Raw genomic sequence first — 18,233 nt, 5'->3', positions numbered from 1 at the left:
GAGTGTGGAGAGACTTGATCTGACTTACAGTTTAGCAGGGTCACTTGTGCTGCTATATCACATTTACCCGCTATCACCAGTGTCTTCACCAGCATTGGATATTACATTTTTTAGTCTTTTTCAATTGATAAGCAGAAAAAAAAAAAAAAAAAAAAACCCTCTCTCGAGCCTCCTTCCTCATGACCTTTGCCATGGGCAGAGTACCTCACTCTGGCCCCCAACATCTCCCCCTTTTTTATTTCTTAAAACAGCCAGATGCAGCTCAGTCGCGAGCCTCCGAATGCTCTGCCGGAGAATCCTGACAATACAAGGAAGAATGATTATGAGAAGTAGAATTAGAGACTAGGGATATTAGACAGAATATTTTTTCCAGAAAAAAGTTAGAGAAGGTGTGAAAAAAGTCATTAGCTGCTCCAGTGGCGGTAAAATCCAGTTGAGAGTGTTCCAAGGTCTGTATTTGATTATGAAGTTTCCCTAAGTCCAGGCCAATATCAGAACTGTTCCAAACACCTGAAATATGATTTTTAATCTTTTCCCATTCATAATCTGTCTCGTTTACCTTCAAAGATGTCATGCATATCCACCTGTAATCAGTGTGGCATGTCAAAGCCATCTTCACCTTTAAAGCCTGTAACTCAGTCACAGTATGCATAATTGCTTCTTCTAAGGCGTCTACTCTCATCTCCAATTTTCTATCTATAGCTTCCTGAGTTGCTAGAGTTAAAGAAACAATTTTAGACATGGTATCAACATATTGGGCAGTATGCACTTGTTGAGTCAATGATATTGCTGCCGCAGTAACAGAACTAATTGCTGCTATTAAAGCTGATATTCCTAAAATAAGTAAGACCACAAACCGTCGCGATCGCATTAAATCCTGCAGTTGTTGTAACACAGTAAGACCATAGCTATCATATAGGCACCATAAGATAGGATGGGCATTGTAACACCACAAAGGAGCAAACATTACATTGAGGGTTTAAACAAGATGAAAGCATACATTGTTCACAAGTCACTACGTTAGGTCCACCTGAATAATTCATGCCTACATTAAGTTTGTTGGAGTCATTAGTAAAAAGGAAAACATAAGGCAAGGGTGGATAAGCTAAAACAGAATAAGTAGAATTATTTTCTGGTTGGAGTTCACGCTGCAGCAGCCCTGTCAGTCTCGCCGGGATCTCGATGTTTATCTTGTCTCCCCTGCCGGCGGGCTCCTCTTTTGTGATCGAAGCAATGGGGGAACTGGATGTCTGGGGGTCTGCAACATGGAGAATCAACCTGTCACGGATCTAAATTGGAGAATTTGCATCCTGTGGAAAAATACAAGCACATCCTCGACCGCTAGTTAATAATGGGTCAGGACCCTTTCATTGTCCTGAGAGGAGGTCCTTCCATTTAACTAATGGTTTTGCATTTAATTGCTCCAGGCATCAATGACAAAGCATTGCAGTAGTTCCAGCCAGATCAGCATTTAGAATATTTATTACGAAAAGAGCATGTTGCAAGATTTGATGGGGAGAACTATACTTAAACTCCCCTTCTTTTAATTTTTGAATTTGAAGCTTTAATGTTTGATGTGCTCTTTCCACAATGGCTTGTCCCCGGGGATTATAAGGGATGCCTGTATTGTGTTTAATTTGAAACTGTAAACAAAATTCCTGAAAAGACTTAGAAGTGTAAGCAGGAGCATTGTCAGTTTTCAGAGCTTTTGGTAGGCCCAAATATGAAAAACAAGTAAAGAAATGTTGTATAACATCTTTAACTGCCTCTCCGGTACGAGATGTTGCAATAATGACATGAGAAAAGGTATAACAAAGGACAGTTTTCCAAATGAAGAGACATGAGTTACATCCATCTGCCAGAGTACGTTAGGTTTGAGATCATGAGGATTAACTCCCGTAGGTAGACTATATTATAAACAGTGGGGCAATATAAGCAAGAACGCACAATCTCCCTAGCAGTTTCTCTGGGAATTTGGAATTGATATCTTAAGGCAGTAGCATATTGATGATGAAGTGAGTGAGAGGCTCTGGCCTCCTCAATCACAGTAGCCACTGTATTTCTGGTCAGCCAAATCATTAAAGGCATTTAAAGGGCCGGGCAATCCGGAATAAGCCTGAATGTGTCCAGTGAAAAATATTTTATTTCTTTTCCAAATTTGTTGCTGTAATTTAGTTAACAAATGAAATATGGTAGTTTTATTTTCAGACAAAAACCGCAGTTTCAATGTGTGGAAACAACCTGACAATATACTGAGAATCAGAATAAAGGTTAAATTCTTCATCTGCAAACATAGCAAAAGCCTCTATGCTGTTTGAAGTTTCCCATGTTTCTAAAACCTTTTGGTGATTTTTAGTAACTATGGAGGCTTTACCGTCTGCTGACCCATCAGTAAAAACTATTTGAGCATTTGGAATAGGAGATTGTTTACATCTGACAGGAAAAATAACTGGATGTCTGGATATAAAATTCAGCAAAACATGCGAGGGTAAATGATGCAAAAATTTTGACCAAAATAATTTCCTACGGCAATCTGCCAGTCCTCATCAAACATTAGAAGAGCATCAAGTTGTTCCTTATTATATGGAATTACAATTTCTGATGGCTCTTTACCAAATAATTTAATGCTCTGCTTTTTTCCTTTAATATCAAAGTAGCTATCAATCCCGGATAAGAAGCCGCTACCTTTTTAGCTTGGGCGGGGAGATGGACCCATTCTAGGGGGCCGTTTTGCCATAAAACCAATTTTTTGTCTGGCTACCCCAATTACACCTATGGGGGTTTTATGGTAAAAGAATTGTCAAGCAGTTGTCAATTTAATTTTTTAAATTTTTAAAATTTACATTTTAACAACATAAATTTTGGGATATGTTAATTTAGGTCTAATGTTTAGTTTAGGTCTCTGTATAAATTTAAACAATAAATGTATAACCTCCTTATCTCATTTTGGTATACAGATATATCTAAATGCAAAATGTATTTATATATGTATTTATACATGGCAACAAGTATAAACTTATTGACATAATCAATATACTTGAATTAATCTTTATAATTAATATGTTAATTAATATATATTACAGCAATACAACACGTACACAGCTAATACCAGCCAACACAAACCAATGTACTGCAATAATACATGTCACACATGTATAATTATACAGTATATAGAACATATATCATCACAGCACATCAAACCATACCAATTAATATCAGCCACACACATTATACTACTGCAATATATATTTGATTATACAGTATATATATAATATGCATATACAGTATACATACCAATTTATATACAGATTAAGTATAGATCCATAAATAGAATTAGGTATACCTCTATTATATTTTATTTATACCCATATCTAATTAGGCAAACTGCAATTAGGCAAATATATTTATATTATGTATTTATAATAATATATATAGTATTGTTAATTGTACAGCCTGTTGATAACTAAGAAATTGAGAAAACCCTTCTCTGAGTATCTCCTATTTGAGATAGCACGTCCCTCCCCCATAGGGTAAAGGGGAGCGTAGGAACTACATAGGGTTGGAAAGTTCCACAGGTATCCTCAAACTGCCAATCTAACATTTTTGAACTTTTAACTACTGTGGGGGCTTGAGGGCAAATGAAACAAAATTTGACCCCTGAAATCTATCAGGGCAACTTGCCAATCATCACTATTTTGTAAAAGACTTGCAGTTGATCTTGTTCGGGCGCCACCTGCCGGGGTCCTGCCCCGGCTGATCCAGGGTATTCGAAGGAGAGACGGCATAGGCGAGGATCAGGATACAATAGCTTCAATTAGATATTAATTAAAGATATAAAGAGTAATAGAATAAGGATAGCTCAGTAGGAAAATTCAGTGGAGAAAAGAGGCTGAGTAGCTTGGTTTATGCGGGAGGCCAATAAAACTTCAAGACAAGAAGTTTGCACCACTTACGTAGGCCGCAGGCGTCCTTCCGTTCTCCCGAAGGAGAGGAGACACTGAGGCCTCCCCGGTCGGATCTTAGAAGCCCAGGCATAATTAGTAAGCATGGTGGGTTCCGCGCTCCAAATGGAGACTCAACCAGAGTGAGAGAGAGAGCGACATGGGGAGACCAGTATTTCGAGAAACTGATCCCAATTCTTTATTTTCCAGAGTCTGTTTTTATACACTAAGATGTTATACAAAAGTCACGTGGGGACAGCAGTCCTGACTTTTATTAAAGTCAGGTGCTTCACACAAATGTATACAGAGGTCTTAGGGGTGTTACATCATCTTCTGGCCAGGGGGGCCTGCTGACAATTTACGACCCTCTCCTTGTGACAGCGGTCAGTCAATCAGGACACTTATTTCTCCAGGGCTGATTATTCTCAAAACAGACGCCACCCAAGTAAAGTTACATTCCTACAGGGTGAGGGTGTAGTGGGTTTTAGTTAAGGAAAGAATTTACTTAGCCTAAGGTCTAAAGTGATTAATATCAAAGGTTAATACTTATTTCTTCTATATATTCATTAATGTGTATAAGGGCAGGGGATGTGGAGACTTAGCAACAAACATTGGCTCAACAAATGAAAAACCCTTCACCAATACAATTTCTAATCAGCCCATTATACTTATACTAATAGTTTTCTAACTTTTCTAAGGAACCTGTTTTTAGAAGGTTTAAAGCATCTCGTGCCTCTCACGGTTGGGAGGCTGTGAGCAATCACATGTGGCCGGACGAGCCTGTCAGGCAGGCTAGAGAACCTTCAGAGGAGTTTGTAGGTTAAAACACTCTTGTCACACCCAAGAGTTTTTATTGACTGGAGCTCTAGGTTAACTCCTTCTCCGAAAGAGGTGGTGGGGGACAGCCCCCCGTAAAGTCAGAGGTGTAGGTAAGAGCACAAAGTAGTAAAGTAGGCAGGCTCTGGTTATGGGGGTAGACGCTCGAGGATTTCCAGGGGGACTCCTGAGGCTCGATCCCGCCTTTGCGTATGTCGAGCCTCCTTCCTCATGACCTTTGCCATGGGCGGAGTACCTCACTCTGGCCCCCAACACCTCTCTATTGCTTCAGTTGACATTCCTTTGTAAAATCAGATTTGATGGTGAGTTTTACTCAGTGGGCTGTTTCACACTTATTTAGAGAGCAGTTGTTAATTGTACTGATACTGTGTGGATTTCTGAGTGGCCACACTGAAGCCCTCTAATAAGGCCTGTTTGACCTCTCCTCTAGACCCCAGGCCCTTCTGGATAGGTACCAGACTGTGAAGCTAAACTCCTGTCTCTGAAGTGATACCACCCTGAAATGTCACCTCCTGTTGCAGGTATGGCTCCAGTCACTGGCTTGGAGAGATGAAGTGTCATGGGATGTTTGGGGGCTTATTTCGCTCATTTCCACCACTGACAATTGCATAGTCAAAACAAATTCTATAAATGATATAACATAAAGAATTAAAACAATATAAACAAAAGGTCTTGGACAGTAACACAGTTCAATATCTGATGAATCCAAGTACTTCCCCACAAGTTCTCACTGTACCTCTTATAGCAGCCCCAGGAGGAAGTTTGTCTTTCTTGGTTTTATAAATGAGGAACCTGAGTATAAGAGACCTTCAGAGACTTGCTCCTGATCAGGCTTGTTACTTTATTAGAGGTTGTGAAGTAGTAGTAGGTCAAATCAGCCCTTTGCCTCATTTTGTTTGTCTTTAATATTTTAAAATTATTTTACATTGGAATGCTTATTAATGGATCATTCATTCTCTGACCAGACACAGCCCTTGTTACTCTCCACTGATTCTGAATAGAGCTGATTTAGCTTAATTTTATCTGTCCAGGCCCTGAAGGCATTTGATTTTTGCAACCCCTGCCAAATCTTGTCTGCTCTCCACTGTGTAACTGTGGGGTCAATATTAACTCCTAAGGTAGGCCCAGAAATAAACAAGCCTCAGCCACAAACCCTCTATGTCAGGTGCAAAGCCTAATTCCTTCTCCCTCCTGTTCTAACAGAACCATGCATAAAAAAGGCCTTGAGCTGTAGAGGAGGGAGAGGAAAGACCTACCTGCCATCCTGCGCAGCCTCTGATGTTATTAGTGAAGGTCAGAGCTAGATTAACCTCACCTGTCCTGCCACCTTGTTCCAGGCAGAGGATAAAATAAAGTGTGTGTGTATGCTCAGTTGAACCCTCACCTCTGGTGTCTCCTGCAGTGCAGGCGGATTCTTTAACATTGAGCCAGCTGGAAGCCCCAAAATAAGGTAAGTCTGTAGAAAAAGTACATTAGCTTCCCCTCTTTAGTGGTGCTGGTCTTTCTCTAGCAGTTTGATCTCTGAAAGGCCATGAGCTTCTATGAGTGGGATCTCCCCACCCTACACATATGTAGTTCAGGTGCCCCACCTCTGAGCATCTCCTCACTGGGATGTACATCTCCAGTCCATCAACAAATGTATTTATTAAGTGCCAGACACTGTTCTAGACTCTGGGATTCAGCTGTGATTAAGACAGATACGGTCCCCGTCCTCTTGGAGTTCACCTGCTAGTAAGAGATTAATGCAAACATTAATTAGTGTTTATTAATGCAAGCATTAATTAGTGTTTATTACACTAATAAACACACAGTAAAGCATCACAAAGAACTCACTCACTGAAAAAGAGCCTGATGCTGGGAAAGATTGAAGGCAGGAGGAGAAGGGGACAACAGAGGATGAGATGTTTGGATGGCATCACCAACCTGATGGACATGACTTTGAGCAAGCTCCAGGAGTTGGTGATGGACAGGGAAGCCTGGCTTGTTGCAGTCCTTGGGGTCACAGAGAGTCAGACACGACTAAGTGACTGAACTGAAAGCATTGTCACAATGGAATGCGTGGAGATCTGCTGTACCCTAACAGTCTATGATCTCCAAAAGCAGAATAACAACAGTATCAGGCACTTTTAATATGTTTTACATATTAATATTTATGTTGTGTGTATGTGCTAAGTTGCTTCAGTTGTGTCTGATTCTTTGTGACACTATGGCCTGTAGCCTGCCAGGCTCCTCTGTCCATGGGATTCTCCAGGCAAGTATACTGGAGTGGGTTGCTATGCCCTCATCCTGGGGGTCTTCTCAATCCAGGGATCAAACCCTCGTCTCTTACTTGCCCTGCAATGGCAGTGGGTTCTTTACCACTAGTGCCACCTGGGAAGCCTAACATTTATGTTACTATTACTTAATTCTTACAAATTTACCAAGCAAGTGGTATCATTATCACTCCCCTTTTACAGCATAAGTTTACAGTCATTGAGAAGTTAAATTCTTGCCTAAATCACACTAGTACAGACAAGGCTTCCACTCTTGGTTGAGCAGCACACTTTTCTACAGCCTGTTGATGTTCAAGTGTGCCACAATCCCATAGGAACAAGACAGAAGAACCAGGTTTACCCCCAATAGTTGGGCTGGAGATACTAGAAAGAACTCCTTGGTAACAGTTAAGAGTGTGTAAGAGAAAGGAATTATTTTTGAGTATTTGTTTCTCTCCTTAATTTTCCTTCTTTTATTCCCACGCCTTGTGGTGGCCACCAGGATCTTAGTTGCCCGACCAGGGATCAACCCGTGCCCCCTGCAGTGGAAGCACAGAGTCTTAACCACTGGACTGCCAATGAAGTCTTGTCCTGAATTTTCTATACTGCACAAATAACACTGTAAAAATAGAGGCATTATTCTAGAAGAAAAAAGATCACTCACAATTCCACCTCATGAATTGGGTTCCTTTTTTCCCATCTTTTTGAATCAAACTGTGACTGTATTTGTTAGTATGAGAAGGGAAGTAACTAGACCTGGTTTTGCTTGTAGCATCTAAGAGGCAACAGTGTGGTAACAAGCAGAGGTCAGCCTCTCTACTCATGCTTCCAACATCCAGAATGACCCCTGGACACCCAGAGATGAAGTGAGCTGTGTGTTGCAGCAGAGGGAGCTGGGTACCTGCGCTCAGGGTGAAGTAGGACAGGGATGAGGCTGTGAGGGATTACCTGCTATTTCAGATGGAAGTAATCAAAGTATCATTTCCTCCTTGTGTCTTGTGGGGAAAGGGATGGGAGAGAGGAATAGTCAGTCAGTATCAGGCAGTTACTGGAATGATTGAAATGGTCTCCAGGTGAGTGGTTAGGATCATAAAACACCCCCTCCCTCCCATTTCTTTGCTCCACTCCCACTTCAGCCAGCTCCAACCATGAGCTGGATGCACAACTTAAGTATTTTTGGGATCGTGGACAAAGAATGTTGCCTGCTGTATCAATAAGCAAAAGATGTTGTGGTCATCAAACCATTAGCCGCCACAGCTGCCCTCCCCAACTCCCACCCAATGATGCGTCCCGAGGGGAACTCAGAATGGAGATAAACAGGCTACTGCCCCTAGACAGTTAAGGAGTGTATCAAGGAATACTTTCATTAAGCTCAAACGCTTGCATCTTTCCATACCTAGAAAAGCACTGAACTCATTAGCTTGAGATGTCTGGTTTTCTTTTAACTAGCAGTAATTGTTTGATGTTCAATTCTCTGGGTTTTTTACAAACACTTCTATATATCCTGACTCCTCCCTTACCTCTTCAGAACAGTCCCTCAAAACTATCTGAGAGATTGTATCCTGGGCTTCAGTGCTTAGTAATTCCCCAAATAAAATATAATCCTCAACTTTTAGGTTGTGCTTTTTTTTTTTTTCCTTCAGTCAACACTTTGGATGACCATAAAGGGACCCAGACTTCCCTCCTTTGCCTGAACTTTGTGAGGAACCAGAGCCTTGGCACCAACAGAGGCCTCTTGGGCCCATTCACCTCCTTGGAGGGTCCGTATGAATTTGGGAGAGTCTGTTTTTGGTTCTTGGATCTCCTGATTGTTGGTTGATACTCCTGAGCTTTAATTGGCAGTGTGCAACAGGTACAACCTAGCTACCCATTTGAAAAAATACAAGGGGAGCCTTGTTGAAAGATACTAGGAGTTGCTTAGTTGAGAGACACTGATTTATCTAGATGGGCTTTCCAGGTGGTAAAGAACCCACCTGTCAACACAGGAGACATAAGAGACATGGGTTTGGTCCCTGGGTCAGGAAGATCCCCTGGAGGAGGGCATGGCAACTCACTTCAGTGTTCTTGCTAGGTGGCCTAACATGTTTCCTAAACGAGGGGAGTCAGAAAGCCAGCTTCCAATAATACTCAAGCCAGGTTTATGTATATATAAACTTATGAATATGCAAACAAGTACTCACATAATTGGGAATTAAAAGAAATCTCTCTGAAAATGGCCACTATGGGGCTCTTTATTGTATACGCAATTAAGTTAGAGACATCCAGCTTCATAAATTTTTTTCTTTTTTCAGAATTCTGACCTTAAAGAAACAAAAACCCTTCTAGGGAGAATTTGCAGTTCTCTCTTTGTGTCTTTGAGATGTGAATGTGCTGCCTGATATTCTTAGTGGAGGGTGTGTATGTTGAGAGCTTGGTCTCTGTCATCTGGAAGGTACACATATGGTTTTCATTTGACAGCTGGTTGAATAGACTGGAATTCTGAGCAGTTTGCTTGTTGTTTGGTCTTTTTAGTCTGACTGTGCCAACTCTCAGGGAAATATGTCATAAGGGGCCCAGCCCAGAAGGGGCCTTTGTCACCTCAACCTTCATGGCATCCACTTGTGCAGTGGCTGTACAGGCCCTTTACTTCTTAGACTGTTTTGGGGACTAAACTTTCTAGATTTTGTGGAGTCTACATCTTTTGCACTCTGTTATGGGGATGCCTCTTGGCGTCTTACTGGTTTGAGTCACTGTTAAGACACTACTCATCAGTAGCCAGACAGTGGATCTTCTCAACTGAAAAAGCTTCTCAATTGGCAAAATTTTTAGAGAACTCTCATTATAACCAGCTGTTTTATTGGTACCTATGAAAAAAACAGATTATAAGGTGGAAAAAATATATATATATAATGGTTAATCTAATGCTCCCTTATTTAAAACAAATAAACCAGTTTGGGAAGCCTTATTTGTGGTTTCTGCTTCCCCTCAATGGGTTTTGCTGCTGCCGCTGCTGCTGCTGCTAAGTCATTTCAGTCGTGTCCGACTCTGTGCGACCCCATAGACGGCAGCCCACCAGGCTCCCCCGTCCCTGGGATTCTCCAGGCAAGAACACTGGAGTGGGTTGCCATTTCCTTCTCCAGTGCATGAAAGTGAAAAGTGAAAGGGAAGTCGCTCAGTTGTGTCCGACTCTTTGCGACCCCATGGACTACAGCCCACCAGGTCCTCTGTCCATGGGATTCTCCAGGCAAGGGTACTGGAGTGGGGTGCCATTGACTTCTCCATAATGGGTCTTACAGGTCCTAATAATAAACATTATGATAATTAATGCTAATTAGGTTGATTAATAGGGAAATAAGGAAAAACTGAAGGGAAAGTCTAGAGACTTCTTTCCAACAAGGTGGAATTTTTAAATGAACTCATCCCAAAAGGATAAAGAAATCTTTAGATGGTTATTAAGAAATGGGGTAAATAAAATGGACATTAATAGGATTAAAACAGAAGGTTTTGATACAATACTACCTAGGGTTGGATGGGCCAGAGCAACCTCATATTGGTCCCTAATGTTAGAAGGCCCCATCCCAGTTTAAATACTGGGAGATATATGTACTGAATGTGTATATATTTGCTGGCTCTTGATTTTCAATATATATTTATTTAAAAGTCTGGAAGAAGATTATACTGAGCTACCTGGCCAACAATTACTTGGGGCAATAGGCCAATTAATAAAGTTAAAAGATTGGCGAAAGGGCCTGGTCCCTCAGTCCCTCCATGGGGACCCCAGAGTCTTTTATACAAAAATATATAAAATGATTAGGGGATAAAAAGACAGGAAAGTTCCTAGGACTCCTTGTAACGCCAAGGCTTATTGATGGGGTCCTAATGGGAACTAAAGTTGATTTGAAATAAAGCTTATAAAAATTGGTATATTTAAATAAGCTTTCAGTTCAATTCAGTTCAGTTCAGTCACTCAGTCATGTCCAACTCTTTTCGACCCCATGAATTGCACCACGCCAGGCCTCCCTGTCCATCACCAACTCCCGGAGTTCACTCAGACTCACATCCATCGAGTCAGTGATGCCATCCAGCCATCTCATCCTCTGTCGTCCCCTTCTCCTCCTGCCCCCAATCCCTCCCAGCATCAGAGTCTTTTCCAATGAGTCAACTCTTCACATGAGGTGGCCAAAGTACTGGAGTTTCAGCTTTAGCATCATTCCTTCCAAAGAAATCCCAGGGCTGATCTCCTTCAGAATGGACTGGTTGGACCTCTTTGTAGTCCAAGAGACTCTCAAGAGTCTTCTCCAACACCACAGTTCAAAAGCATCAATTCTTCAGCGCTCAGCCTTCTTCAGAGTCCAACTCTCACATCCATACATGACCACAGGAAAAGCCATAGCCTTGACTAGACGGACCTTTGTTGGCAAAGTAATGTCTCTGCTTTTGAATATGCTATCTAGGTTGGTCATAACTTTCCTTAGACTATGCCAAAGCCTTTGACTGTGTGGATCACAATAAACTGTGGAAAATTCTGAAAGAGATGGGAATACCAGACCACCTGACCTGCCTCTTGAGAAATTTGTATGCAGGTCAGGAAGCAACAGTTAGAACTGGACAGGGAACAACAGACTGGTTCCAAATAGGAAAAGGAGTACGTCAAGGCTGTACATTGTCACCCTGCTTATTTAACTTCTATGCAGAGTACATCATGAGAAATGCTGGGCTGGAAGAAGCACAAGCTGGAATCAAGATTGCCGGGAGAAATATCAATAACCTCAGATATGCAGATGACACCACCCTTATGGCAGAAAGTGAAGAGGAACTAAAAAGCCTCTTGATGAAAGTAAAAGTGGAGAGTGAAAAAGTTGGCTTAAAGCTCAACATTCAGAAAATGAAGATCATGGCATCTGGTCCCATCACTTCATGGGAAATAGATGGGGAAACAGTGGAAACAGTGTCAGACTTTATTTTGGGGGGCTCCAAAATCACTACAGATGGTGACTGCAGCCATGAAATTAAAAGACGCTTACTCCTTGGAAGGAAAGTTATGACCAACCTAGATAGAATATTCAAAAGCAGAGACATTACTTTGCCAACAAAGGTTCGTCTAGTCAAGGCTATGGTTTTTCCAGTGGTCATGTATGGATGTGAGAGTTGGACTGTGAAGAAGGCTGAGTGCCGAAGAATTGATGCTTTTGAACTGTGGTGTTGGAGAAGACTCTTGAGAGTCCCTTGGACTGCAAGGAGATCCAACCAGTCCATTCTGAAGGAGATCAGCTCTGGGATTTCTTTGGAAGGAATGATGCTAAAGCTGAAACTCCAATACTTTGGCCACCTCATGTGAAGAGTTGACTCATTGGAAAAGACTCTGATGCTGGGAGGGATTGGGGGCAGGAGGAGAAGGGGACGACAGAGGATGAGATGGCTGGATGGCATCGCTGACTCGATGGACGTGAGTCTGAGTGAACTCTGGGAGTTGGTGATGGACAGGGAGGCCTGGCATGGTGCGATTCATGGGGTCGCAAAGAGTCAGACATGACTGAACAGAACTGAACTGAAGATGCTTATATCTCTTTTGCCTAATTATGTTGTGGGGTAGACATTGTATCTTACTGGGGAATGCTTCCCCTGCCTGGTATTATAAGATAGGGCATATAAATCTGCTTGTCAGACAATATTAACTAAATATGCTAAAGGAAACAAATAGGGTTACCTGAGTTTGCACTATATAAAGTAGAAGCTGGGAGTTGATATTCAGGGGCTATTAAAAATAATAATAGAGATTTGTTTTTTTGCTCTGGGTTTAACCTGTACACTCAGATAGAAGACCTTTGTTAAATGCCTTGTACAAACTTTTGAAGGCATGATAAATTGAGCTAAGTTCTAGAACATAGCACTTTTGATTTTCAGTTTAGTTGGAAATCTTCTTGATATACAGTATATACATATATATATAGAAAGAAATTAAAGAGAATATAGTTGGGCAAATTAATATTTTAATATCACTTAGGTGGCAGACCACTTCTTTGGGGGAATTAGAAGCAACTGTCTTTCCCTTGCAGATCTCTACAAAGCACAAATGTAAATACAGCCTCAAAGACTGAGGAGCCTAATTAGCTCAATCAGGTAGGATCTGAAACCAAAAGGAAAAAGATTTTTTAAAACTCAAACCACTGGAAAGACTCCATTACCCAAAATCTAATTTATAGCTTCTCTAAGAGTTTGTTGAGCACAAATACAAATCTTAAAAATCTGTTCCACAAATAGCAAAGCCTTAGTCATTTAAGCGAGCAAATTTAACTCATTCCAACTGTTATTTATAAACTAGAAAGTTTATATTGTAGTGCCTGATTTGTATTTGTTAAAGTGAAGCTATGAGGTGAATTTCCTGGAGGTCAAATGGTTAGGACTCTGAGCTTCCTCTGCAGGGGGCCTGGGTTCAATCCCACGTCTGGGAACTAAGATCCTGCAAGTCGTGTGACACAGCCAAAAAAAAGAAAAAAAGAAAAAGTGAAGCTATGAGATCTCTGGTTTTGTCTGTTTATATGTCTGTGTGTACATTATACATGAGAGATGTCTCTACCTCTGGAGAATATTATAAAAATAAAATTATGAGCGTTCTATTTAATTGACTTTAAAGTAAGCACTTACAAATTAAATATTTCTAAATAAAAAGGAATCTGGCCAGAATAAATTTCAGGTTCACATAATTTAGGAAATAGTCAATATTAAATTCAGTCAGTTCAGTCGCTCAGTGGTGTCTGACTGTTTGTGATCCGTGGACTGCAGCATGTCTGGCTTCCCTGTCCATCCGCAACTCCCAGAGCTTGCTCAAACTCACGTCCATTGAGTCAGTGATGTCATACAATGATATCATCTTCTGTCTTCCCCTTCTCCTCCTGCTTTCTGTCTTTCCCAGCTTCAGGATCTTTTCCATTGAGTCAGTTCTTCACATCAGGTGGCCAAAGTATTAGAGCTTTAGCTTCAGCATCAGTCCTTCCAGTGAACATTCAGGACTGATCTCCTTTAGGATTGACTCGTTTGATCTTGCAGTCCAAGGGACTCTCAAGAGTCTTATCCCAATATCACAGTTCAAAAGCACCAATTCTGTGGTACTCAGCTTTCTTTATGGTCCAACTCTTACATCCATACATGACTACTGTAAAAACCATAGGTTTGACTAGATGGACCTTTGTCAGCAAAGTAATGTCTCTGCTTTTTAATATGCTGTCTATGTTGGTCATAGCTTTTCTTCCAAGGAGCAAGTGTCTTTTAATTTCATGGCTGCAGTCACCATCTGCAGTTTTTGGAGCCCTCCAAAATAGTCTCTCACTGTTTCCATTGTTTCCCCATCTATTTGTCATGAAGTGATGGGACTGAATGCCATGATCTTTGTTTTTTGAGCATTCTTTGGCATTGCCTTTCTTTGGGATTGTTTTCCCTAAAGATCAAGGTTCTTAAGGGTTAAAATTGTAATATGTAATTAAAGTTACTAGAAATAATAATGGAAATGTTTCAGTATTTCCTTCAAGGAAAATAGGGTGTGTATTTTTAGCAAAAGGTATGGAGAATGGAAGTGCATTTTGTTAAGGGGAAAGTGGTTTTGTGCTAAAGCTGATTATTTCTAAATGGAAAAGAAAAATAAAAGATAAACTAATATAAAAGTTGTGGAAGGTTTTTGAAAAGGAAGCCCTGAGAAAAAAGTTTTGTACATGCTAGGCTGGGATTGGATTAAATTAATTAGGTAAGAAATTTTGCTATTGAGAGTGGGCTAGTGCAGGATTAGTGTTTCGTTTTCTCTCTGTTAAGAGAGCAAAGGTTTCCTGGAATGTTGAGCTATTTTTGACAACAGATTATGAAGTTTTTTGTTTTCATAATAATCTGTATTTGTTTTAAAAATCTTTTCTTGTCACTTTGGGTGGAAAGTAAGTATTGTTTCACAGTGACCTATGATCCTGTTTGATCAAGTGCTTTTAAGACCTTTTGATATTTTGACAAACTTCCTGTAGTCAAATTCTTAATAAAGTTCCTTTGACTTCCAGCTAACTTTGAGATGCTTCAGAGGGCCTCTGAAACATCCCAAAGAGAGGAATATTAAACTAATTGGGCTTATTTGGTGTGTTAAATTATTTGAGAAGTATTGTTAAGTGATTGGAAATAAATGTTCTTGGATTATATTGTGTGGGTAAATGTCATTAATATAGATATTTCAGTTTATATGGAATTCCTAAAAGTTTGACATATCCTGGTAGTATCAGTCATATCTAGTTATTATCTTAACATGTTGTATGCTGCAGAAATATCCAAGTTTCTTCTTGTGTTGTAATCCAATCTTTAAACATGCCATTTTAAGTCTTTTGTCATTTGTAGACAATTGTTTTACTCTGATGCAGCTGTAAAAGGAAGGTTTCCAAGAAAATTCATAAAAAAGACTTTTTGACAAATATAAATTTCTGATGACTTTTGGATTATATTACTGAACTGGGTAAGAAATTACAAAACTCCAATGGAAAACCTGGGGACTTCATCCAGATGAACAAGAATTAATTGCATGGGATTGAATCAACTGATAAGTATGATTTATAATTTTATAACTTTTTCATGAAGTATACTGGCTTTTAAATCTTTTTTTCCAGAGAACCTTTCTTCTTACACTGTGACCTATAACGAGTTGATAAAGTATCCCTTTGTAAACAAAGATAAAACATTATCTTTTTCGTTTTACCTTATCCCTCCAGAATTTGGCTTCTCTAGCTGGCTCTCCATGGACTTAATTGCTTATTACAACCAGATTACAACTAGTTCTACCACTCATTATTTTAATTTTTTATCTCCTGTTGTTTTCAAATTATTTATTCCTTGTGCTTCTCTCTGCTATATTATGATTTTATTAACATCCTAGCTGTATTTTTATATCCTATCTATTTTTTGAGATTGTTGTCTCTTACATAAACCAATATGTAACTAGGCCTCCAATAAAATTAGTGGTGACTAAAGAACTTCCCTGTAGCTTAGACTACAAATCTACCTGCAATGCAGGAGATCTGGGTTTGATCCCTGGGTTGGAAAGATCCTCTGGAGAAGGAAATGGTAAGCCACTGCAGTATTCTTGCCTGGAAAATCCCATGAACAGAGGAGTCTGACGGGCTACAGTCTATGGGGTTGTAAAAAGTTGGACATGACTGAGCGATTATCACCATGACTACTATGAAATGTCATGAGGCAGCTGGTCATATATATAACTCTGCATAGAATAATTGTAATAGTGCAGCTCGAGGTATGAGGAGAAGCAGCAAGGGAAAATATTTCCTGGATCATAATAGACTAGTAAGATAGACGATCCAGAGAATGTTTAAAAACAATTATTTATTTATTTACTTTGGCCACGCCATGTGGCTTATGGGATCTTAGTTCCCTGATCAGGGATTGAACCCAGGCCCTGGGCAGTGAAAGCACCAAGTCCTAACCACTGGGCTGCGAGGGTAATCCAGAGAATTTTAGATTATCAATAGGGCTTGATCCAAAATTAGCACATTAACCTATCAACAGAATCTTTGCCTGATCCGAAGAATTGATGCTTTTGAACTGTGGTGTTGGAGAAGATGCTGGAAAGTCTCTTGGACTGCAAGGAAATCAAACCAGTCAATCCTAAAGGAAATCAGTCCTGAATATTCACTGGAAGGACTGATGCTGAAGCTGAAGCTCCAATACTTTGGCCATTTGATGTGAAGAGCCAACTCACTGGAAAAGACCCTGATGCTGGGAAGGATTGAAAGCAGGAGGAGAAGGGGATGACAGAGGATGAGATGGTTGGATGGCATCACCAACTTGATGAACATGAGTTTCAGCAAGCTCTGGGAGTTGGTGATGGACAGGGAAGCCTGGCTTGGTGCAGTCCATGGGGTTGCAAAGAGTTGGATATGACTGAGTGACTGAACTGACCTTATAGGCCTAGTGCCATGGGACAAACTTGGTCATAAAATGCCTCCTAAATGTTGGTCAGATTTATGACCTAGAGGAGGTGCTAAGGGCAAAAAATAACACTTGCCATATCAGTAAACAAAGTATGTTATAGCCATCGAGCCATCGGCCTCTGCCGCTGCCCTCACCACCATAGGTAAGGTGCATATCATAGGAATAATTTCATTAAGCCCAGATTCTTGCACTATTCCATACATAGAAAACTGGTAAACTCAACTTGAGATGTCTGTTTTTCTTTAACTGGCAGTAATCTTTTGATTTTGACTACCTGGTTTTTTTTTTTTGTTTGTTTGTTTGTTTTGCAAAAGCTCCTGTATTATTCTGGCATTTCCCATAGCTCTTTGGAACAGTCCCTCAGAGCTATCTCAGAGGTTGTATTCTGGGCTTAAGTCCTCAGTAATGCCCCAAATAAAACCTAATTCTCCACTTAAAAATTATTTATTTATTTTTTATGGCTGTATTGGGTGTTCATTGCTGTGTGCAGGCTTTCTCTTGTTGCAGCAAGCAGGGTCTACTCTCTGGTAGACCTCGCAGGCTTCTCACTGCGGTGGCTTCTCTTGTTGAGAAGTGCAAGCTCTAGGCACATGGGCTCAGTGGTTTGTGGTGCTTAGGCTTAGTTGCCCCTTGGCATGTGGGATCTTCCAGGACCAGGGATCGAACCTGTGTTCCGTGCATTGGCAGGCAGATTCTTAACCACCAGACCTCCAGGGAAGTACCAATTTTCCACCTTTAGGTTGTGCATTTTTTTTCAGTCGACAACATGTGCCAGCCTGCACTGGGGTGATGTGTCAGTGCCCTCTCCTCCAAGAATTTCCCTTAGACCTGATAAAATATTTTTATGTGTGAAATGCTTTAAAGTTTATAAAGTATTTCCTCCACATTCCCTGACTTTTAAAAATAGATTTTATTTCTTAAAGCAGTTTTAGATTCACAGCAAAATTGAGTGGGTACCCCCTTATTTTTAACTTTGATTCTCACATCCACCCTACAGATAGGTAGGACAGGTGTTATTATCTCTGTATTTACATTTAAATTACATTTAGAATCACACAGTAGCAAACAGAGCCTGGTGCTAACTGAGGTCGTCTGATCTTTTAAGCCTTAGACATTTTCGCTTGGTTCCCAGAGTGCCTTCTAAGTCTTTTCAAATCTGTCTCTCCCCTAAGCATGGGAACCGTGGATACCTGCTCATTCTCAGAGCTTAGAAATAAGTTTGAGACGTTCCCACCATTTCCCACTTGAATGCAGG

At 40.5% G+C, this 18,233-nt stretch overlaps 1 protein-coding gene and 1 long non-coding RNA gene across 10 annotated transcripts in view; one reads left to right on the top strand and one right to left on the bottom strand.

Annotated features, from left to right (window-relative positions):
* Nucleotides 1–18,233, top strand: part of SLC24A1 (solute carrier family 24 member 1) — a 55,911-nt gene that overhangs the window by 7,780 nt on the left and 29,898 nt on the right. For 3 of the 9 annotated variants that reach the window (XM_086322978.1, XM_086322975.1, XM_086322971.1), the window contains exons 2-3: nucleotides 5,209–5,299; nucleotides 5,982–6,228. The exons of 2 other annotated variants lie outside the window; for them this stretch is intronic. The gene's annotated coding sequence lies outside the window, so the exon portion shown is untranslated. Of the gene's footprint in view, nucleotides 1–3,933; nucleotides 4,041–5,208; nucleotides 5,300–5,981; nucleotides 6,229–18,233 lie in introns of those variants that run through there. 4 more of the 9 variants (XM_086322979.1, XM_086322976.1, XM_086322972.1 and 1 more) reach the window with 2 other exon arrangements.
* LOC147365332 (uncharacterized) lies at nucleotides 972–4,093 on the bottom strand. The gene is made up of 2 exons (XR_015135443.1): nucleotides 3,954–4,093; nucleotides 972–1,258 (listed from the first exon to the last, which is right to left on the bottom strand). It is a non-coding gene; the product is annotated as an uncharacterized LOC147365332 (long non-coding RNA).

Source organism: Bos grunniens, chromosome 10 (genome assembly GCF_055505025.1).
Source record: "Bos grunniens cultivar Pamir isolate PY7600 chromosome 10, Bosgru_T2T1.0, whole genome shotgun sequence".
Taxonomy (NCBI): Eukaryota; Metazoa; Chordata; class Mammalia; order Artiodactyla; family Bovidae; genus Bos; species Bos grunniens.
The sequence above is the reverse complement of the archived record's forward strand: the minus strand, read 5'-3'. Positions and strand labels throughout refer to the sequence as shown.